Below are 25,104 nucleotides of genomic sequence, written 5' to 3'. Positions count from 1 at the left end.
CCTCTTCCATGTTGCAGTGGCTCCAGTGTAGTCAGACACTGCAGCACATGCTAAGCTTTTAGAACATCAGCTAAGCCACTGCCACGGTGTTAGCCTCATGCTCAAAGCTCAGCTTCACTCAAAGAAATTAGTCACAGATTTAACTCTGTATAGTCAAAAGAAGGGAATTAACTTCAGTATAACTCATTTTTCCTCCATCATAAAGCTGAGCATGTACCCCATGCTTTGGTAGATGGGAAATTTTAGTGGTTTATATAGTAGGAGGGGGTTATTAATTTCTGGGATGAAGGGAGCTCTTTCAGGTTAGGGGGAAAATATTTCCAAATTGGAAGGCTAAATTATTAATTTTTTGATATTCAGAAATCTCTGGATTTTTTTCTTTAGCTTTAAGGTAGAAAGTTCTATAAGGCAAGGCTAGAGAGTTCTGTTCCTTTGGGACATCCTGAATAAAAGCAGGAGTTGTGTGTTGTGTTTCTGTTGCTAGAACTTGTGCCCCATCTGGCAGAGTCAGATATCAAACCCAGACTGTCTTTGATTTCAGTGGGAGAAAGTAAGAAGAAAATAGCCTTTGGCAGAGGAATTAGATCTGTAACTTAAGTTTAAAACTTAAACCCAGACACATAAGGCACAGAATTTCACATCTCCTAGAGAAGGGATGTAAGCTGAGGTTTCGTATATCCCAGATAGATGCAGTAATCTCTGCCTTACAGACAAATGATAGGTGATGAGGAACTGGTTTTAGGGTGATACATCTTAAATTTTTTTTTTGAGTATGCTTAAACTGATACATTTTTTAAAAATTTTTGTGAATAAATACTGCCCAAAAAAAGTCATAATATCCTGAGCAACCTTTACTGAGATCTAAAAGTTCAGAACCTTAATATAGAATATAGTCATTTTTTCAAGTGTTGGAAACACCACAATATATTATCTGGATTTGCTACTATGTAAATATGTATGTATCAACTTGTTTGTTTCTTTGGTTTCTTTTTTTCTAAATAAATTCCCATATCCACGTGGAGAGTGGAAAGGACTTCTGTGGCCATAGCCTGATAGAACAAATCAATTCCTAGTTTCCTCTATTTCGGGAAATACATATCTCTTTCACAAAAAAATTATTTCTTTTCCACCCAAAAAATATGTTTTGCCAGCATTTCTACTCTAGGCAGATGGAAACAGGACTCATGTTGCTGCCAGAGGCATCTGCTAGAGGGCTACACTTGGGGTGCAGAACTCAGCTGTTCTGAAATGAAAGATTATTACATCAACCCAGTGGACAGCCTGTAATTGCCTTGCTTTATTTCAGCTGGAAATTTTTATGTCAAATCCTGTCTTTCTATTAGTCTGTTGCAAATAACCCTTCGTTACACAAACATCAAATTAAGATAATGTGAAAGAAACTGATCAATGGCTTTCTGCTTAACTCATTTTGGTTCAAACTCTGTTCTCCCGAACCTTTTCAGACACTGCAAGTCACTCTAACCAGTATCTGCTGAGAACAGCTTTTTACCAAACTTGACTGATCTGACCATTTAATTTTAAATACTCACCTGCAAGTTAGCTCACATCACGCAGAGGGGGATCAGTATGACCTGAGAGTTAATCTTGCATTAGCAGATGTCCTCTGATGGTGTTACCCAGAGAAGGGAGACTGAAATATGGCACTGTCACACCAGACTATCAGTATGGCTCTAAATGTCTGTGGCCAAGGTTGCTAAAGGACTCTCATGTTCAGCCTATGTCCAAATTCACACATTTTCCTGCATCCTTCACGTGTTGCTGTTTAACTTTCTTCCTTAAGGGAGGATTTTTCCAGTGCATGGCTTGCAGATGCTTTTCCACTTCCAAATTTCTTCCATGTGTAGGATCTTGTTTTTTCTCAGTATTGACATTTCCATGCTTTCAGGGCTGGCCATACAAGATTTGCAACGTGGGAGCAGATGAATTGCTGCTCTTATCAGCGTCCTCATTCCTGAAGGAATGAGGTGCACTGGGCAGTAACTCAATAATCTCAGAGAAGAAGGCCTGTGTGTTTTGTTCTTTGGGGTGCAAAGTAGGGGTGCTGCAAACCTTCTCTCCTCCTGATAGTGACTGACAAACTTGATTCATGTGGATCACATTGATTTTTATCTAATGGCAGTTTTTGGTTTCGTACAAACATATATTGTTCCTGTGGGAGTTTTTTTGTTTGTTTGGGTTTTAGTTTGGTTTGGTTTTTGTTTTGTTTCTAATTTGACTTTAACAAAATGAAACAGAGAAAAGGGGCAAACAGACATGTCCTTGAAGATCTGAAAGCTCTTTGAACTAATTTGGCTGACTTTGCATGTTAACAAGGCTCAGCTGTGAAGGAAATATCAAGTAAACAGAAAGCAGTAGTATCTTGAATTACTATTTAGTGGGCAAGTGCTTGCACTAAGATAAACCAAGCATCTACCACACAAACTCTTTAAATTCATCCATTTCTCCATCCTGATATTATTATCTGAATCTCAAAGGCTTTCCCCAGCCTTTAGTCCTTCTTAATTTTCACATCTGTTTAAAAGCTACTTTTCTGAATAGACTTTCTGCTTCTCATTTCGTTATAAAAAATGAAAATAAGTATAGACCTTTGAGGAATGAGTAAACTGTCATTAGATGTAAGTGGAAAACAAATAGGTTGTTGTAATAACTGCTTATAGAGAGCAGATTGCCTAAGTATGCAACAGGAAATGAATTGAATGATAACAAGATTGTTTGATTGCAAGTGACTTCAAAAATGACATCTGAAGAAAAGGAATCTTCATCAACTTACATTACAACCAAATCACACCTTCATTCCTTCATTTTCAAGTGCTTATCAGCCTATTAAATCATGGGAAGGATATAGATTGCAGAAGTATCATGTTACTTCACAGTATTTTTTGACCATTTTTCCTAAATTGGGGAATTAACGTTTTATGGGATTCCAGTATGTGTGACTTTCACTTCTGTTAAAAGGCTTAGGGACATAGGTTGTGTGGTGGTTTGATCTGGACTGAATGCCAGGTGCCCTCCAAGGCTGCTCTATCACTCCCCTGCTCAACAGGGCAGGAGAGGGAAAATATAATGAAAGCTCATTAATTGAGATAAGGATGGGGAGAGACAACACACCATTTACCATCATGGGCAAAACAGACTCCACTTGGAGAAAGTAATTGAATTTATTACTAATCAAAATCAGAGTAGGATTATGGGAAGTAAAAGCAATCCTGAAAAACACCTCCCGGCTACGCCTCCCTCTTTCCCAGTCTTGACTTTATTTCTAGTTCTCTGCCTCCTGCCCCTCCCTGCCCCAAGCAAGTGGATGCAGGGAGAAAGGAATGGGGGTTATGGTCAGTTCATGACATGTTCTTTCTGATGCTGTTCCCCCCTCAGGGTGAGAAGCCCTTTCCCTGTGCAGCAGGATGTTCTGCCTAGAATGGAACTCACACAATGTCCTATTTGCAAGGCTGTCAGTGTTGGGCTGAGAGAGGGTGTGTCAGGCTGCTTTGGTGTTGAATTTTGCCAAAATCAGTCCCACTCATTAACCCCAAAGTTAAACATCCTGGTAGTGAAGTAAAGATGTGGCACGTAAGGTAAAATATCCTTATCCAAAAATGCCCAGACAACACAGCTGACCTGGACACATATGATTGACAGTCAATCACTATAGAAGTCCGGTCCCACTTTCAAACATCAGGCCCTTCTAACATATCCCTTCTTGAAGTGTGCATGAAGATTCCTGCCTTGGCTGGGGATGCCCCTCCGGGCCTCTCACCATCTCTGATCAGCTCAGCCTTAGCCAGCAGCCAGTCCTGGAGCTTCCTGGCACTGACTCTGTTGGACACGGGCAAAATTCCAGCAGCTTCTCACAGCCAGCCCTGTAGCCTCTCTGACACCAGAACTCGAAATAGAATTTGTGTTCTGACACCAAACTCACATTCTAGGGGAAAAAATCTCCTCTAAGTAGTCAGAAACCGCACATTGTTACATTACTATCACCAGAGTAGTCATGGGCAAGAATATGATTTCTCCAGTTCAAGAGAACAATAGGGACAGAAATAAGCTTATTTTGTACTTTTTTGTTTAGGAAAAGTGAATTTAAAAACCCAAACAGGTTTCTTGTTTCAATTTCCCTTTACCAGCTGAGCATCTCAGCTGTGAGCAGATTCCTTCTTCTTTGTTCTCAAAGCCAGGAAAGGCTTTCCAAGATAAAAGCAAGCAATCATCGGGACTGGCACCATGCTCCAGGTCATGAATACAGGAGGATGATCTGGAGAGTAGTGAAGTCAGCCCGTGCCCTGCAGGGTCTGCTCAGGTAGGTGTCCCCCAGCTCCTCAGGCTCAGGAGTGTAAGTTGTGAGTGACTGTCGCACGCTGCCCCACCTTCAGCTGTGAGAGAGTGAGATAACCCAGATCTGAACATACCCCGCAGGCACCGTTCCTCTTCATTTTGTTATTCCTTATACCTTTAAGTGCATATCATTAAGCAGCGAGTCTCCAGAGAGCTGTAGTTAGTATTTCTATTTTTTTTTTAAATCAAATTATCTCCTAACTGCTGTATCATGAAATTACACAGCGCCACAAAAGAGAGGTAGTTCGCGCAGTACACGTTTTTAAGAAAGAAAAATGATTAAGGAAGAAGTAGAGCTGCAGTCATTTCCCATCCACCTAATGATGGTGTTGTGCTTTCCCAAGGGCCCTTGTCACCTGTTCTAATTCACTAACTCTGACACTTTGCGTGCAACCACAAACAACTAAAATCAATGGGAAATGGAAATGTCCTGACAAGGCCAAATTGAGCCCACCTAGGCTGTCAATGATTTCTTCACCCTTATTAATGCCATGTGAATGTTCCTGGGTGCACAGCGGTCAATCACACAAAAGCAGGGCAGTACAGAGCAGTGCAATGTGCCTGCTCTCCAGTGCAGAGCCCTGGAGTTAGACATCCTGCAGTACATCATGGGAGCAAAAGACCTGGGAATGGGATCTAATCCAACCAAGAGCTGGACTGCAGAGCTGTCTTGCCATTCAACATGTCACTGAAGACAAGGGTGTACCTTGTACACTACTTGTAAATAACCAGCTAGCCTCTCTCTTTCCACCCTACTCCAAATATTCACTTAAAGCTACTTTAACTTTTCATTGTAGTCTTTTAATGTGTTGATATTTTATGTAGGGTTTTTATGGGGATCCGCAACAGCAATGGGTATTCATCACTTTATTTTATTCAGGAAAGTCCCAAGTCCTGTGAAATACAGTCATTTAGGAAGGTAGTCCTTGGGTCTCCTCTTTACTGTGCCAAATGGAATATCCGTATTCATATTTTGGAAAATTTAAAACTTACTAATTTTCCTTTTAGATTTTTCCTAATTAAAAAATAATATGTTTTAAAAATCAGCTCTTTTACACTTCTCTAATTAAATTTCCACAGGATATTTTTGGTGGGGGAATTCAATTAGGTTTTAATTTTAGTAATCAAAAAAGCATTGGTGCTTTGAGTATTTGATTTTTAATTTAAAAATTTGACATGGCATTCCAATTAAAATGTTCAACAGTTGCATTGTAGCATAAAAAGTCTATTACATCTAGTAATCAGGAGAATCCAATGACCATAAAAAGTGCAAACAGTATTTGAAGAACCCTCAGGTAGTAACCATATTTAGCAAAGACTAAACACTTCAATTACAGCTGCCTGTAGCAGCTCTGATCTCTCAGAACCTATGGCAGCAAGTGGCAGCAACTCTTTACCTTTCTCAACTTTGGATGAGGTTGTACCTTGAAAATGCCACCTGAACTCAGGTTCCAGCAGTACAACCGAGCCTGCCAGAGGCAACATCAAAAAAGTGGTTTCACTTCCTCTTGCAAGCTCACATATACCCACAAAAAAAAAAAAGCAAAAACCTTTTGCCATTCTAATATGAAGAATTTATAATTATTAATAGCTAATAATTATTAATTCTAAGAATTCTATTTAAGAATTAAAGCACCTACATGTAAAAATTTAATGCTATTTATGATCCTACATCAAGAGGTGCACAACCTTTCAGACAATTGAATTGCAGGAGCTTGATTGTGCCAAATCCCCAAAATGAAGGAAAATGGATCATGTCTATTCAAAGTGAATTAGGAATACAAAAATACTGTTCCAGTTTTCAGCAGGTTGATCATTTATATAAAAGATAGACCAGTACCTCGCCAGTGCCCAGCACAGGCTGGCCTTATAACAATTGTATACAAAGCAACCCTAAGAGTATTTTGGTCCCTTAGGGCTTAGTCATTGTCATAATGGATCAAAATTGGCTCCATCTAGTCTACTGACCTGCCTCTGACAGTGACAAATGCCACTGAAAGAATCCAATATTGTCATTGCTCCCAACAAATTGTATGGCATTTTAGAAGAATTGTATCTGTCTCTCTTGGCTTTTGTTTGTCCTCCACTGCTAAATAGCATAATATTCCTGTGTTAAATCTTTTCCATTTTCCTTTAAATACCAACTGCACCATGTACTTCTCATCAATCACGTGATTATTACTTTCTTTTTGGAGCTCCTTTGCTACACATGACATTGCATGACACAGACAGCAAGGCACGAGGTCAGGCGCACCTGCATGCTTAAACACATGCTATGGTGCAGTGGGGAAAAAACACAGCCAAAAAACTTGTCAAGATGGTCCATTTTTGTTCTTTTTTTATAAAGACTGGTGTCATGCACTGAGAAGGGAACTGTGATTCAAACCATGCCAACAGCTGAATTCAGAATCTAACCTTGTACCCGACCAGGATGATGGATAAATGATGCCTGCTGTGGGTGTACATGATTTTGCTGAAGACACTGAAGAGGAAGCTGAGAAAAGGTGTTAGATTAGCTCTTTGGTGGTTAATAGAGGAAATTCAAAAGGCAACAACAACAACAAAAATAGAGAGGAATTAAGATGAAAATAATAGAAAACACAGAGCCCAGCGGGACTTCTTCTCTGCAGATCTCTGCAAAACAGTAAACACCACAGGGGCAGACTTGGGAGAAATGGAGAGAAGCAATGATAGCAAGAAGGCAAATTTTACTTTTTTGAGATCTAAAAAGTGTTGGAAATAAAGAGGGGAAAGGTTTTCAGGAAAGCAAACAGATCCAAAGACTGAGAAGATATGAGAGAAGTCAGATAACAAATCAGAATAAATGGAATTTTAATTAAAATAAATATGAGATGAATCTAAACAGGCCCTGATGAGGTAGTCAGCCGAGGACAGACAGGCTCAGTGCTTGCCTGAGAGTGCTCAAAGACTGGGATAGTAACTAGTCAGTCCAGTTACAGCAAGGTAGAGTAATTTATAGGGAATGAGAGTCCTTGTCCCTTGCATTACACTGCTGCTGCTCAGTAGGGATGGGAGGACAAGGCAAACAGGCTGCAAACTCAAAGTGTGATGAGAGCTGAGGAGCCCCCGAGCCTTAGCCCAAGTTTCTGCAGGCCAGGTGACACAGAACACACACTCCAGCACACAGCAGCCCCACTGTAACTACAGGTCACCACCCACAAGCACACCCAGATTAGATCCACCACAGATGCCAGCGGGGAGGTGTGGCAGGAATAAGAGCTGAGAGGAAATGTCTGTGTGCAAAACCTGCGGTGGCATAACCCCCACAGGGCTCCTAGAAGGATGCACAGCCTGAGTGTCACCCACATTTCATACACTAGTGTCTGTTTCTGCTTATTACAACTACAGCTGCTGTGGGGGTGAAAGGCTAAAGCCCACCCAGCCCCTGCTCCTGGCACCTGAGAAAGCTCCATCCAAATTAACAATCCCTATTATGCTGGAGGAGCAGCCCTGTTTCTCTGCTCTCACACAGTTTCTGTAGTAGACAAAGAGCAGCTGGTGTTTTAAAGAGTGAATATGAAAAGGGATAAGCTTAAAAGTCTAACTCAAAATTTAATAACAAACAAGAAAAAAGCCACCAAGAAGATTAAACAAAAGTTGAAAACAGGCTTAAAAATAAAGGAGCAAGCAAAGGAATCATTTACAAACCAAATGAAGAGGGGAATAGATAAGATAAATTCTGAATATTGATGAGCAACCAGAATGGGGGGGGGGGGCGGGAGGGGGGGAGCGAAGAGAAGCTAAAATAGGTCTATTTTACCACAGGCAAAATAATGTAGAATGTTTCAATCTCCCCAGTTAAATTATAGAATGAAAAGGAACCTTAATAAAATATCAGTGTGTAAATCTCTCTCCAAACCACCCACATGCTGACTGCTGCTGGAGATAAATAGGTACAATAACAGGTAGAAGGCAAAATGCCACTGCCACAAATGCAGTCAGGTTGATTGTTTTTCTGCGGACAGTAGAGAAGCTATTTTAATAAACACAAACCAGGAAAATTAGTGCAGCTGAGCTGACCAGCAGAACAATTTTCAAGAAAGTGAGATTACACCATGCACAAGTCAGACCCTCAGGGGATGGATGTGTAGAAGAGATGCTAAATAAACTCACTGGAGTGTTTTGATATTTCCAGTCAGGAAGCTCTCTGTTTGCTGATGGCACTGAAGGGTGGTTGATGCATTCAGGGTCCAGCCTAAAAGGCCACCCTTTCCCGCATAATTATGGCAGGGAGACTCCTGAGAGAGAATGGGACCAAAAAAATTTTTTTCCTCCTTTCATCATTTTGTTTGGGTTGGGTTATGTTATTTAAGGATGTCCTGGGGACTTTTGGGGCTTCTGAGTATTTCCTGCTGTAAACAATGTTTCTCTCTTTTGTTCCGGGGCCGGAATAAACCTAGAGCTTCACATTTAAGCTGCGCACGAGGCATTCTGCAGTTCTGCTTGTTATATCCTTAGGGCACCACATACACTAATAAGAGAGAGCACGAGAAGAACTCATGTGGAAAGGTTTTGATGTCTTGTGCCGAGACTCCACATACAATCTGATATGTTAATCATGGCATTAGTCATTAAGAAGTGAGGAAAAAAGATATTTCTACTATAATGAATATATAGCTTCCTGGAAGTGGTTGCACAATCCAGGCTTTTCTCCTGGCTCATTCAGTCCTATCAGTGCCATGCTGCTGTAATTTGTCTCACTGGGCAGCCTACTTGTTCCTCACTGTGGGGAATCAGGACTCTCCCTCCTCTGCTGGCAGAACAGCACTCTGGAAATAAAAAGAGTGCTGTCAAAGGCTGCTGGCATCTTAAGTTCAAAGATCCTCCTGGTGCAAAAAAAATGTACAGGATTTCTCATTGCCAGCATATCCTTGTCTATTGCCCTGTCTATACCCTATCAGGGACCAGGGAAAGCTTTGAACTTCAGCCTTCCTCTTCCGAGCACAACCTCTGCAGCCTGAACATAATGAGAGATGACATTGCCTCTGATTTTTTTTTCTCTTTTTGCTTTCCAAAAATAATTCTCATGAAAGGTCACGGGTGAATGTCTAGGAAAAAATACTGTCCAGATCTGCAGTGAAATTTTCCCAGGTTCTGGCAGCCAAGGTCTGGCCCTGGTGAGTTCTGGTGTCCCTCCAGTCCTGGACAGCTGCAAGACTTTCTGGTGTTCAAGGGTATGCCTGTGCTCCCACTGAGAAGTTTAGTCATTTTCTTCTGCTCTGGAATCCTTTTAGCTAAGGTAAGAAACAGGATAATAAGAACTCATGAAGATGTGATCCACAGCCTGAAAGTTCACATGTTCAGGCGGCTTCTCCCTAAATATTGAGAGGGCTAAATATTGTAATTTCTTGTAGACCAAGCAATACAAGATAAGTAATATAGAAAATAATCCTGTAGAGGATAAGGGACAAAGCACTGTATATTGCATAGTGAAAAAGAAATCTTTTCATTCTTTTTATCATCCTGAAATTGTCTTTTGAAGACTCCAACTCCAGTGAGTGACTGCCTTCTTGCTCAAGGGAATTTCAAATTAGCAGTCAGTTAAACTCAAAGAGTTGTTTCTCCTGGGAATAAACATTTGTTTTGTTTATCTCCAACCAGCAGCTAATAGCACAATAATGATCCAGTCCCCAGATCCCTTTGGCTGGAAACTGATACTTTAATCTCTGCATTGCAAGTCTTATCAGCCTTTGCTCCTATGCAGTTTGAACATTTCCTTAGTATCCTCCATGCCATCTGCAATGAAAGACTGTCACAGATTCTGGTTATCTTTACCATGAGTAACCTTTCCCTGACCCCATTCACTTCTTTCTCACAAATATCACCTTTGAACTCTTTTCTTCTGGCCCCTGTGTGACTGTTACTGAAGCCCAGTGTTACTGCTAATTTTGCTTAACTTTCTCTGTTGTTCACTATCCCAGTGGAATGGCATTACATTTGATTCAATGATCAAGACAATCCAGTCCTGCTGTTACCCTGACTTTACCCAGCTGCAATCAACAGCAATGTGTAAAGCAAGCACAAAGTGGACATTTCTTTTGAATCTCAAACCACATTGAACTTCCCCATGCTACCGCTCAGATCCAATATTATCTCAATGAAAGAGAAAATTAATACTCCTGAGGGTGGCCTTCTGGCATCCCTAGGAGGTACCATTTCTTTAGATTAGCAATCCAGACATATTGGGTAAGGATCCAGTACGTTCTAGTCAAATTTAGGGAATTCTTAGCAGAATGGAATCAAAATTAAACTTCCTGTCAAGGTTCACTCATCACCCCATCACCTGTATCAAAGCCTGGAAGTAATACTGTGAACAGTGAAATCTCACACAAAATAAACACACAATTAAAAATGAATACATCTGTTAGAAAATATCTTCCATTCTTCCCTGTGTACAGACCTAAGTACTTATTTATCCTACACATCTTACACAGCCTTAGCACTAATTTCTATTTCAGAGACCATCCTTCTCTCATTTATGCTCCTTTTGGACCCTCAGTTTTTGCAGCTGTTAGATCTGGTAATGTGATGCATAAGGGATAAACAACATGGGATAAAATAATAACATAATTTTGCCTTCCTCCAGATACCTCACCAGTTTGTTTTACAGACACGCCACTAATTTGACCATCTAATTAGAGCTGGCTTGTTAGATAAACAAAGGTGACTGATTTTTACTTTACCTCCTACACTTCTACCTTACAACACATAGTGCTGCATCCATGGTCATTCAGAAGCTGTTATGTAAATATCACTGATTTTAATGAATAACAAGGATTTTCTTCTCTATTTAAGTTTTGTTTGTTTCTCAGGAGGTTTAGATTTTCCCAGTATCTATATCTCAGTAATAAAATTACAGACAGACAGGAAATGTGGCCACATGTATCCCACAGTATGCCATCCTCCCATTTATGTCATGACTCAAAAAACCTGAAGTCCATTGGAGCCTAATTTTGTCTCAAATAAAGCAGAATGAGAAGAGGCCTCTAATGGAAGCATAAAGCTTCACAGAGACCATAAATGAGTCACACACCAGACAGTGACATTGCCCAGGAATGCAGATAGCTGCACAATAAAAGGTTGCAGTGCATTCCTCATTGTTTTACCTCAAAAGGAAATGTACTCAGAAATGAGAATCAAGAGCACAGAAACTAGCAGTCTGATGCAAAACTAATGCCAGATTTCCTTAAAATGCAAACCAAGCCTCAGCATACCTGACCAGGTAAATGCCATTTCTAGTTATAAGTTTACCTTTTTTATGGTACTCAGAAGATCATTAAGGTTGGGACTTTTGGACCAGATATTTTCCAGTGTTGGAGGAGGAAAAAAAGTGCAAGGGAAAAAGACAAGAAGTCTGGGTTTTTTTGGTGGTTTTTTTTTTTTTTTTTTTTTTTTTTTTTTTGTAAAGTGGAAAAGTAGATCTACCACATCCTCTTTAATTGATTGCACATCAGTTCACCTGAGGAGAAAGAAGCAAATCTATTGGACCATATAGAGTTTACCTATGCTGTTTGGTGCTTTTAAAATTATTTATTTATGCTTTTGGACGGAAAAAAATATCAAAGTGTGCTGCTAGAAGTCATTTGGTCCAAAATCCTTCATAAAATACAGGAATAGCAAGAATAGTTTGAGAATTTTAACATTCTCAGCTCTCCCTTTCTTTTCTTCCTTTTTTTTCCCCTTCCTTAGTTGCAGTTATTGCTGGTTTGAGCCCAAGAGCCCAGCAAAGCACTCTGCCTGGAAATCAGCACTGAATAAAAGTGAACCTGACTGTCTATTTCAACAGCCCAGCCTGAGAAAATTGCAAACAATATAGAGCAACTCAGCTAATGGAAAATAAATCAGTCGTTTAAAGTCCTTTCTGTTTTAGCAACTGCAAGTGTTACCCATCAGTGACATGGCTGAGGGGATTTTTTTTAACAGCACTATGTCCTTGGAGCTGATGTGATTCTGGGATGGCTCCTTTGCCACACTCAGTGGCTTTCTGCCGTTCACACCTGTGGAACTCTGGTAAACTGGTGGAAAATGCCACCAGCTTCAAGTAGGGAGCAATCCAAACTGGCTCATACACTGGAGAAGAAAGTGTAATGAAGACTTGCCTTGCATTTGTATTTCAGCCAGTTCAAGATGCTTGGCCTCAGTGGACTTGCTCAGCCCTGTAATGGGATTAAGATCCTATTTACACTGCACACACACTGAGCTTGTGGATATGTGAGGTGGCTCCAAATGAGCTGCCCAGGGGTCAGGCTGACAGAAAGGGGAAAGCAGCCTCTGATGGATGGCCGCCAGCTCAGCCTGGCAGTCCCCAGCTCTGACCCAAGCTGTGGGGATGCACAGGGACCCCCTCCCCGCAGAGACCTGGCTTGTCATCTGCATGGTCTGTCTGGGGGAGGACAGCTTAAATAGAGCTGGCCTGGAGTCAGGCAGAGGGTCAGTGCAAAAGCCAAACAGCAGATTTCCTGTCTTATCCACATGCCTTTCCTCTCATGGACCACAGAGAGCCCCACTGTGAAGGCATTTTCACTGAAGTGCTTTGCCCCAACCAAATAAGCCCAGCCTGAAACATGTTCAGTGGGGGTGTCAGCAGGGAGAGACTCGGGAGGGACACAGTGGGTGGTGGAGGAAATGGAAAAAAAGAGGCAACACCAGGAGAATTTGAGGGCATAAAGATGAAAGTAGAGCCAGGGCCCGCTGGGCAGAGTGCGAGGTGCAGTGGGTGCCTCAGGGGTCACGGCAGTCGCCCCGCCTCGCCTGACACGCTTGTCCTGTGGTGAGCAGCACTCGCTGGGACAATGCAGCTTTGATCAGGAGGGTGCTGCAGTGGCAGAGGAACAAGGAAACATGGGTCAGAGAGACGATGATCTCTGCTGCTCTCCCATGGAGTACTGCACTGATCTAACAATTGCATGTGTCTCACTTCACGGTGACTGAGAAATTAAAATGTGCTCTAGCACATGCATTGTAAAATGCTCTCATAGGAATATTGTGCCAGGTTTGGCTGGGGTAGAGTTAATTTTCTTCACAGTGGCTGGTATGGAGCTGTGTTTTGGATTTTTGCTGAACACAGAGTTGTTAATATAGAGATGTTTTTGTTATTGCTGAGCAGGGCTTACACAGAGCCAAGGCCTTTTCTGCTTTCCATACTGCCACGCTGGCGAGGAGACTGGGGCTGCATGGGAGGCTGGGAGGAGACAGCCAGGACAGGTGACCCAAACTGACCAAAGGGACATGCTGGACCGTATCACATGCTCAGTATGTAAGGTGGGGGGAAGAAGGAGGAAGGAAGGGACATTTGTAATGATGGCGTTTGTCCTCTCAAGTTGTTATTACATGAGATAGGATTCTGCTCTCCTGGAGCTGGCTGAACACCTGCCTGCCCATGGGAAGCAATGAATGAATTCCATGTTTTCCTTTGCTTGCATGTGCAGCTTTTGCTTTCCCTTTTAAACTTTCTTTATCTCCACCCATGAGTTTTCTACCTTTCACCATTCTGATTCTCTCCCCAATCCCACTGGTGGGGGAGTGAGAGTGGCTGTGTGGGGCTTGACTGTTGGCTGGGGTTGAACCATGAAAAAAACAGTCAGAGGAGAGCAGTGGCCTCAATTCCCCTTCACCTGCTGGTCAAAGCCAGGATGGAGCTTAATATCAATGAGAGCTGGTGTAGGAGTATGGAGGCAGGTGGATTAAAATGCCTCAGTCCAGTTAAAGTACTGAATTTGAGCTTTGCCTTAAACTAGTGCAGTTTTTTAGTGAACTCAGCTGTACACATGCCCCTGATCAAGCAGAGAGGGAAAGAAGAGGTCTCTGAAAGTCCACTGTGACTTATTTATAGCAAGGGATGTGCCTGAGCCATGGTAGTTCAGTGGACTCTCCTGCCTCAGTGCCTATGGGCTCCATAGGGGCTCAGTGCAGGGAGGTGGGAAGCACAAAAAAGGCCAGTTTCTCTGCTGATAGACCTGAACAAAGTTCCAGCACAGAGCAAGGAAGTAAAGTGCAGAGTAATATCTTTGTTTTAAGATGAGAGAATGACTTAAGGGTTCTCTTTCCCAAAGCAGGGAGATTTCTCCCTGAGCTCATTTGAGCTCTGCATTGCAAGAAAGACAGCAGAAAGGTCTCGTGTGCTACCAACAGGACCTGTCCTGTTTCTGCAGTGCTCTATCTTTGGAATAAAACCTGCCAGAGAGATGATTTATCAGCAGGAACTTTACATTCACTGCTTGAGCACTTGAGCATACAATAAACCATGCCTCTGACTCCTTGAATGAGGGCAACACAGGAGGTCAGATGGTAACTGGAGTGCCTGGACCACATTCCTTCCCCATTTCTGAGACAGTGCAGCTGCTCTGACTGCCCTGCCTTGACACTGGCTATATCTTGCAATTCTATCCCAGATCTGTGTTTCTATTCCTGGCATTTGTTGGTTTTGGTTTTTTAATTTCTTTCTGTCAGAACTTACAAAAAAGGTTATCTGCCCATCACTCTGCAGAATCTAACTTTAAATGTGAATTTCTGGAGCATCTTCCCAAATGTGCAGTCCTTCTTTATTGACACAGCCCCCACTAACTCAGTCAAGCAATTTAGCTATAAATTACAGATTTCTGCAAGCTTCCAACACTGCATCTGCTGGATCAATGTCCTGTGGGAGAAGAATGTCAATAACTAGCATTAAGGTTTGATTTGTAAACACAGCTTTAAAGATGGTTGAAAAATGGGCTTTGGCTGGAATTCCTAAATCTTTCCACCACAACTCATCCCAGAAGCTCAGACTTAAGTTCAAGCACTGAACATTTTTGGGGAAGACTGTTCCTCTCTGAAAATGTGGTACTCTTGCCTTCCTGTTTAAGCGTGACTTTTCCTATATTTCATATGCCACAATATAATCCCTCTCCTTGGGAGAAAGGAGGTGATAAAGTTGGGCAGAAACAGATTTTATTTTGATGGGAACTTGAGCCTGAGGTGGTTATTTGATCTGGACATATTCCTCCACAGTCCTTCTTTCCTGTGGGACAACATGGTTTTTGATGTACCCAAGTCTTTTCTCTTGGGGAAGAAAAGTGATGCATATTCTAATTAGGAAGCATAGCTCAGAGACACAAACGGATCACCAAATAACTGAGAAATTTAATTGTATGCGACAGTAATAATTTCCAAGTAGCCAAATTATCTGGGGCTTTGGATACTTAGCTGTTCAAGAACATTTCAAAAATTTTCATGGCAAATAGAAGACTTTCTATATTATTACATGGAAATATAAGCCTAATTTCCATCAGCATTCTAGCCAAAGAAAAAGAAAAGAAAGGAAAAAAAATGCTGGCAACCTTAATACTTTCCTTAGATGGTAAATCAAGAAACAGCTAACTTCTGCACAGGTAAATTGGAAGCATTTTGTGGAGAGACTATTGAAATGCTAATGTTAGGGATACAATAAAAGTGTTTCCTCCCTCAAAACAGAATCTGCCATGAGCAGTGGATAAAAGGGATTATTACACTATAGTTACAAATACAGCCTGTATCACATTTATTTGCCTCTAGCAGAGAAATTAATTGATACATTGAAATATAGTAATACAGGTCTGAAATGGAATCAGCTCATCTCTCCTGAAGGAGTAACCAAAAATCTATCTTTCCTTTATAGAAGCTAAAATGAATCAGAATTAGCCACAGACCATATTCCATTTCTGCTCTGGGATGGTGCAAGGTCAGACTGGGGCCCTCTGGTGCATCTGTTCATTCCTTTACACCCTGGCCCAGGGCAGGGTGCTGATGGTGCGTCAGACACGCCGCACTGAGCAAAGTGTGATGGCTGCAGATTTTATAGGTGGCGAGTGCATTAGAGGCAGAGTGAAAACAAATAGGTTTAGAGCACAGAATAACAAATCTTTCCAAGAGTTAGTGAAGGATTTGATTTTAATGAATTAAAAGTTAGGTGTGACTGAAATTATTTTTGTTTTTAATAAGAACAACAAATTAGGATTAAAGCAAGCACTCTAACAATTTCTTTAACTCTTAATGGAAATTGTCTTTATTAATGTTTCTTTGTGGCAGCTACAATGGGAGACTTTGAGTATTGAGCTGATTAAAAAAAACCTCTGAGTGAAATTTGTTAGGACCAAGCTACAAACAGAAGCAGGAGAGACTAATTGTTTTAGTTTCTCAAGCAGAGAAACACAAAACTGTGGTCCTCTGGCCGAGTGAATGGAAAGTAGTGGAAATGGAAAGCTCATTGGAGTTGTCATTAAATAACCCATTCTCTATACCACTGGAAAATAAACTCGATGTTCAGGGGCTGTTTTGGTTTTTTAATATATGCTTAAAACTGACAGCATCCCCTGAAAGATCACAACTACCATTGTGTTCAATCCCAGGTGCAGTTCAGCCTTGGGACTCTGCAAAACACAGCTGTGTTTCACTGAGGCAAAGTCAGTGCGACTTAAGTGCTTTGCTGAACTGGAGCCATAGCTGTACCTGAGTCAGAGACCCATCAGCCTCACATCCTGGAGCACTTCCACAGCTCATATAAACCCCCTTTCCCAGTGTAACACTACCTGTCCTGGCAGAGAGGTGTGTGAGTCCTGTAGGGACCTCAAATAAAGGTGTTTCCAGGGAGGGTCTGTCTTCCCATTTGTGCTGATCATGCACGAAGCTGCTTTTACGTTGCTCATGTGCTCTTGTTTCTTTGCAATCTTTATATCTTGTGAATAAATTATTTGTTTTATGGAGCTGTAGCATATGGCAGCAAAGAATCACACTGTTATGAGGAACTCCCAGGTGACAGAAAGAAAACGAATAACTAATTTCTTGTTGCTATGAATGTGTGAGTACTCTCTGATATCAGGTCCTAGCTCTCATATGAGTACATTTCACTCCAAAGACAAGAGTGGGGGAAAGGGCTGTCAGACGGCCATAAAATATGAGGCAAAGGACTGGTTGAGTGTGATCACCTGAGAGGTCATTTCTACTGTTCTTCTATGCAATAAGAAGGACCACACTGCAAACGGAAATGGAATAAATCATGTAAGCAACTGAGTATCCATCTCCAGATTGTTTTGTCCTATTGTGCTACAAATAGAAGACACCAAGTACAAAATTCACAACCAGCTGTGGACAGCAGTTTGTGAGTTGGTTCTAGTTTTGTTCTCTGTAGAGGGAAAATCAAAGGACATGAAGTCTGAAATCTCATGCATCTTGAAATCTGCCTTTTCTTTGGACTAATCTTTTACTAGATCTGAACAAAAGGTTTTTGTTTTTCCAATATATTCACCAGGGATCCATTCTGCATATAAACCAATCTCACATTTAACCATTAAGTAATGGAACAGATTTCATTAGTTGCACCTTACCAGTGTTTCGGTGTCAGGTTTTTCCTAAGATGCTGATGCAGGTGCTGGGTGGATAACAGTCATAAAAGATAGTGGAAAGTGTTCCTGAGGATATATTACTTGTAACTGGTTATTTTTTAAAAAGTTATTGATGTACATGAACACTTAGTATTTATTTAGTACCAAAAATATGGCATGTTAGCAGCAAAGTGTTCCCTGGCCCCAAACCATTACAATCTAACAGAGAAGCACAGGGGAGTCATCTTTTGCTGGAAAACCCAGCTGAAATCTTGTATTAATAGGTTTGATTTTTGGTTTAAAATCCCTACTTGTAAGTCTTGTAGTGCTGCCCTAAGAGTGTCATGAAGGACAGATCATGGTGACTGTCTTTATAATGCCAAATGTCTCATAAAGTGCCGACGTGTGATGGAAAAATTCTGAATGAGGGATTGCTTTCCTTCAGCATTAACACTTTAATACGTGGAACATGAGTATGAAAATAGGATCTGGTATTCAAGAGCTGCTCAGTCCCTCACCCTCACATCTGATGCTTTCCCCAGACACTCGGAGACACAGCAGGAGCTGATGACTCCAGAATTTTGGGCGATTAGACTGTAAGGGGATAAAAGCCCAGGGTTCAGGGTTCCTCCTCAGTAACACCCAGCTCCAGCTGTTGTTCTGTTGTTGCACCATGGCTAAATTATTTTAAGGATCCAGACGTCTGAGACTGAGGCTCACTGGAGCCACCTGCTGCGACTTTGGAGGCTTTGGTCCTATCTCAGGTGAGCTGAGGTGCCTTTCAGACTTCCTAAACCTAACTTCCAGCTGAAGCTTGCTCTGAAAGAGGATACAAATATAGCAGGGTTTTGATAGAAAGTTTTTCTAGATCTTTGCACAAAATTCAGTTTTGTACATGGAAGGTCATTTTTCATGGAGCTCCTCTGGGCACTCTGTAATTTAAATTGCCATACTCCTCAGGGGGTCTTGGCAGGAAAAATTGAAAAACTGGCAGAGCAGCAATGGTAAAAGTGTTGTAACCATAACAGTGCAAGAACCTGCGATTCTCAACCTCTGCTTCAGTCTCCTGAGACATAAAATAAGGTTCACATGCCTGCAGGAGCGTTTGTTGGTTTGTTTGTTTTTCTCCAGCAGGATAATACCTGTGCTTACAACCCTTGCCCTGGCTATTTGACATTCTCACCACAGTGTGCAGAGACAGAAAGTGCTGCCTGCATTCGGTATTAGGCAGACAGATTTAATGGTCTCAAAGGTTGGACCTGTGCTCCTGTGGGCAACTTTACTACAGTTTCTGTATTTCAGTGGTTTCCCAGCTCATTCTGCTCTCTTTCCCTCTGCCTTAGCCATATCACCCTCTGAACCCAGAGAACGTAAGCACATTGCAAAGGTCTCCAGTGCTCAGATCCGATTGCTGCTGTCACAAACATTCAGGACAAGCCTCAGATTCTTGCTATCCAATACACAGATCAGAAGAGAATAGCTTCAAAGGAGATTTTAGTCAAACCAAAAATTGACAGGTGATTTTTCTGTAGTCTCAGTACTATATATTCCTCTCTAAAAATGCATTTTAAAGTTGCATTTTAGCAGTCTGGGTTTAAGAAGGGACAGGACAAAACTATGGGGAAAAAAATGTACTGGCTTTCTGTTATTAGCCACATCCTCTGCCTCAGGGAGGCTTGGACACAGACCACTGGAAGGATATCCTGGAGGAGTGCCACTAGGTACTTGTTTCGGTCTTACGTGGCTCATTAGGAATCTGCTTGGTTTTGGACACCACATAATGCAGGATACAGACCTGGGATGTCCACGGTGCCTGTTCCTCCACTTCTGCGTAAGGAGGAAAAAGCAACTTGCAACATCAATAGGGTAGAAGTTTTTCTGGTAGGAAAAAAAAAAAGAAAAAGGGGAAAGATGAATTGGATTATAGATTTTGCAAAGAGATTGAAACCTGGAAAGGCTTTATCAGTATAGTAGAACACAAAGACTTGACGAAATACAAAAAAAAAAAGGAAATAATCAGCAAAAATAGAAAAATGTAGGCCTGTGAAAGATTGCCATGATCATTCTGAGTGAAACTATTAGAATAGGGTTTGTGCAGATGCTGAATAATCTCATGCTGGTTGCTCTGAGATAGCTGAAGATTGAATTCTGTCAGATCAATATAAGAAATGTGTTTTCAGTACAATGCCAACACTTACTGTAATAGGCAGCAAAATGCTGCATCCATGTCTAGCTCTGTATTGTCATTTCAGATTTGAGTTCAAATATCTAAGACATTTTATGATGTGCCACAGGAGAGGGATAGAGTTTCTGCAGCAGAGAGTATTTTCTCTCTTGGACATAATATAACCTACTCCCCCCTTTGCATTTTATTTGCATGTAAGTTTGAAAACCAAAAAACCAGAAAATTTTAAGGCCTTATTTTCCCTGTCTGACATGTAGTGGGTTTCAAAAGCCCTGAACTAAACTCCTGTAACCCAGCAAGGCCAGAAACAGGCACTGAAAGCCCAGCAAAAAGGGATTCCCTACCTACCCAGTGCATTTGTTCTGACAGAAATAGATGGCTCCTCTCTTCAAACCCAGAATGAGAGAAATACTTTCAAAAGAAAGCAAAGATGAACCAAATTAATTTTAAGCTCCAACATTTACAAAGCTATTTTCAAGACAAAAAATGAATAGATTTCATGTGTTGGAAGACTTACTGTCACTCTGTGTCAGGTTTAGAAGTCCACATCACATCTCTATTAGGTACCTTAACAAAGTTGCCCCATTCTAAGACCTAGCTTAATCTTAACAGTCCACAAACACTGAAAAGCCCTTATAAGATAGGTTCTACTCTGAAAAATAAAACCAGAATGTCAGCAGTTTTTATTATTATAGCTCTAGGGAACTAAATTGGAATTTTTTAAGGTAAAGGCATCAGACCATTAAAGCGTATCTGTTTATGGTTATAGAAAATGGAATAGAAGATCTTTAGCATATACTGTATTCATAGTGTCATCAAAATGTTCATTTCAGGTCTGGAAGGTTTATTAAGTTGCCTTTATGAGTTGAGGGTGAAGGCGCAGGTTTCAGAAACAAGGTCATTCCAGAAGCCAAACTAACATGTAAGGGAATGGACACTCTCCAAACCCAGTTTTTAACATGATATTTACCAGCATTTAATGTTTCTCTTGTCACATATCAGTGGCTCAGAGAGATGGATATAAATTCACACTACTCCCAAATACAGTTAGCATTTTTCAGCAAAGCTCTGCCTTATTCAACAGGGAGCTCATTTATCTTCCTATTCAAAAGAATGAAGTAAGGGGGTCTCACTTTTTCTTTTTTTTCCTTTTGTTTGAGCCTTCTTATTCTGCATTGGAGACAAGGGAATTATTAGGTCAGGAAATGGAGTCAGAGCGACAGATTAATCAATCATGCCTCGTGTCCTCATATTGCAGCACACAGAGTGATGTCACTGGGGATTGATGAATGCCACATCTGCATGTACAACTCACAGGCAGTGTCGGGAACTCATCCTGCAGCTATTTTGTGGTTACCTTCAACTCTGATTGATACCATCTCCTCACTGCTTCTTTCTGCACTCTCCAAAGCTCTGTGAAGGAAGGGAACTTAGTCCTGAAATTCCAGCCTCACTAAGAGATGGGGATTTTGGCTTTCTCTCCCAAATTCCTTTGAAATTGGGTTCAAGAGGAAAAAAAATATTGACCTTTAAGATCTAAATTTTGCCCAAATTCAGCAGTATTTGCTGAGGCAATTTTGATTTGTCCCATTTCTCCTTTGCTCAGGGTACCTAAGAGCTTGTCAGGGTCCACATACCACAGGAGGTGATTGATGCTCTGCTTGCTTTGTCTGAAGAGTGAATGCTTGCTCATCCAATATGAGCAAATCAAGAACAAAGGACCACACGCATGAAACCACCAGACATACTGCTAGACAAGAGTTCACTGCAAAAAAATACCATGTTCAGTTGAGGACTGGGAGGAAAAAAGCAAGAAGCAAAACCAGTTTTCCTAAAATAGCATGCAATCTGAAATTAGGTCAAAAATTAAAATTAAATGAAAAAGTTTGTGAAAAAAAAAATCTGACTAATAATTGTAATTTTCCTTTACCATGATGAATTTTTCTGTCACTTCAGGTGAGAAAAGATCAAATGCTGAAAAAATCTTCCATAATTTTGTAGAAGTCCTTTGCTGCTGAGTGCTACAAGTGGTGACTGAGCACAAAGATGCTGAGAACAGTTAGGCCACGATCCTCTTTTAGCCAGGTCATGCAGACTTCCAGGAGAAAGCTTGGTACCATTGCACTCCAAACAGGAGACCTTCATCTAGCCACTGAACATATGTATTAATATGTAAATTTAAAAATTGGGTTTAAAAATGCAAAATGAGGGTATCCTCATTGCATGGTGAATTCCATTGTGTCCCTGTGGTGAGGCTCAGGGTGCAGGTCAGTTCATGTCATCAGAAGATAATTAGACATCCAGTCACCTGGGAGGGCCCTGGCACACAACACTTTCCATGGCACCACAAGGAAATCAGGGTACAAAAGGCAGGCCCTGAGCTCACAGGACAATTAATCCAGCAAGCAGCACATTTATTACATGTATCCAATGGGCTCTCAGGGAAAATGGCAATCAGGAGCTTGTTCAGAAGTATTAATGAGAAGGGCACCAAATCTCTGAAATCTAAATATTTACTGCTCACCAGCATGTTGTCTTTTGGAATCCAGAGTAGCTTTGGATATGATGGCCAACTCGACAGCAAAATTATGAGACAAGGTTTGAAGAATGGGGAGAGGGGAATCACCTCGGGGAATTGAGCACTGTGACAGGTCTGTGTCAGGGCTTACTGAATTTTATGAGAGGCAACTAATTTTAATTACTGCTCTTCCAAACTAATTTCAAACATTTCTCCAAAACACACAGTCTGCTACAGAGGCTCATGTGCATAATGAACATCTGTAGTAAAACTGCTTTATTATGGGTTGTTTGATGCTGTTTATTGCATACCCATTGGTTTTTGGAATGGCATTAGTGAGCAGCATTTTGAAGACGGATGCTAAATTTTGCTGTGGCAAATTAGTGTCAACCAAGAACATATTAGCAAATAAAAGAGTGCATCTGCTCCAAACAATGGTTTTTCTTTGCATCATGATGATGATTGAAAGGCTGTAATAAAGAAATGATACATATACTCAATCCCCCAAACTACATTAAAAAGCTGTTGCAGGCAATCAACAGTGCAGCAGGACAGACAACTGTGTTGCTCCTGAGCAGTGGAGGAGCTGATGCAGTTTTCCTTGGTTTATAAGGAGAGCACCATCCTCAGTACCAAAATGCAGCAGTTTGCTGTCTGCCCTGCCAGCAGCCTCTGTTTCAACTGTCTCCCATCTGTCCCTATATCCTGGCTATCTCTTTGTCTGGGTTTGTCTCCCTTTCCTCCCCTCTAGATTAATATCAATTCCAGGCCAGGGCATGTAAACTCCCTTGATGATCATTACAGTAAAACTTCAAGAAAAGTCTTTCTGAAATATGAAGAGCAACATATGGGGACAGTTTGCTTTATGTCTCATTTTTCATACTAATGTGGTTATTTTATAGGACTGCATCTCATCTCCTGTCTGACTAATGCCTGAGCTGTGTCTCTTTTAAATGAGAGGTTCCTAAAGCACAGGAGGTTTAAAACTTTATCATGCAGCTGATGCTGCAGTGAGTATTCGCTTAACGTTGCTCAGCAGTGAAAAAGCTCCTCTCTTCAACATCCTGAATTTTGCCCTCTCATAGGCAGTTCAGTCAGAACAGAAGTGCTGTGATACATACATGAATTTATTTTTCCTTAGACAGAAGGAAACTGTGGTTCAAATCGCTCATGTGGTTTAGGTTTCCCTACAGCAACTCTAATGCATGATGCTCACAGTCACTTGGCAGACTCCTTGTGGGTGTCAAAAATGTTCTTGGCTTGAACCAAATGCCTGAGCAAGCACATTTCCTTGAGGGCAGTGGTAGACACAGTAAAAATGTCCTCCAGAGCAACTACTTAAGAGAGATAAACTTTTTAAATGGGGGCTTTGCGATGAAATTTCTGTTTCTAATTACTGGAGCAGAGGGAATTGTGAGGGATGAAGATGGAAGGAGAGGAAATGTCTGTAAGGAATTTAGAAAACAAAGGGCCCTTTTTTCTTTAGAATTCTCACTTTAAATGGCTACATTTTGAAATGTAAGTTCATTTTTAGGAAAAAAACTTTCAGAAGGATAAGTTAGAAATTCAAGGGAAATATCTCAAACCATTCACGAAATGTTTCAATGACTCACCTTTGTATTTGGAGAAATGATTTCAGGTTAAGCACATTTGCAAGACTTCAGATTTGTCTTGCCTTGAGTCTGGAAATATTTGTTTTTGGTTTGGTTTTGTTTTGTTTTAAATTTTGTTGGAAGAGGAAACTGGGTTTGGGCCCAAATACATGTCCAAGAAACAGTTAATACTAAAAATATTTCCATGTCCACAGAAAGTGCAGTTTTGTTAGCAAAGCTTCTCTAGGAAATGAGTGTTGGAATGAATGCTAGGGGTATTTCAAGTGTAATTAATGAAGGTCAAATTCAGGAAGTCAATGTATTGTGATTCCTTTCCTCTTAAAAAGTTTGCAGTAGCACTCCAGCAGCTCACACGCGGAGGGATTACAGTTTGGAATTTTTATGTCCTTCCTGCCTGCCAGCTCTGATAACAAGGATAAAGTCTTTGTGGACAGTTGGTGCCTGGCTGGTTCTGCTGGAGGACTCAGGACCAGGGAAGCTGCCTGCCCAGGAACCTGCCACCTCTTAGTCACCACAGGACTGACTGGTTTCCACGGGAAGTGACACACCCCGAGATTCAGGCTCTGATCCATGATGACATTTCAGTGCTCTTAGCAAAACTTAAGAGCAACATTGTCACAACTACCTAGAGCGTGGTGGTTTGGGTGCCTCATCAGGACAGGAGAAGCAGATTTGAATCCCATATTCAAAAAATTTCTGAAGTAGGCAAAGATCCCATATGGCCAAAGAAGACAGAAAATGTGTGTCTCACTTTTTGACAACTTCTGGAGCAGCAGGCATTAACATAAAGTGTTAAATATCCCCTCCTCTTTCTGTGACAGTGCTGTAAAGGAAGAGTAAGGCATTCACCGAAAATTACCAACTTGGCACCTAAAGGGACTGGGTTATACATCCCAGCCTTACATAGATACTGAATTAATGCCTAGGTATTAGACATCCAAATCCTGGAAAAGCACTGGATTTCAGACATTTTGTACTGGTTACTAAGGACTCATGGAACCTCATGATAGGTAAGGAGAAGGTGAGCAGGGGAAAAAAACCCAATAACTGGATGAAATTATCACTCATGCAGAACAGATG

This window comes from Coloeus monedula, assembly GCF_965178545.1.
Source record: "Coloeus monedula genome assembly, chromosome: 6".
Taxonomy (NCBI): Eukaryota; Metazoa; Chordata; class Aves; order Passeriformes; family Corvidae; genus Coloeus; species Coloeus monedula.
The sequence above is the reverse complement of the archived record's forward strand: the minus strand, read 5'-3'. Positions refer to the sequence as shown.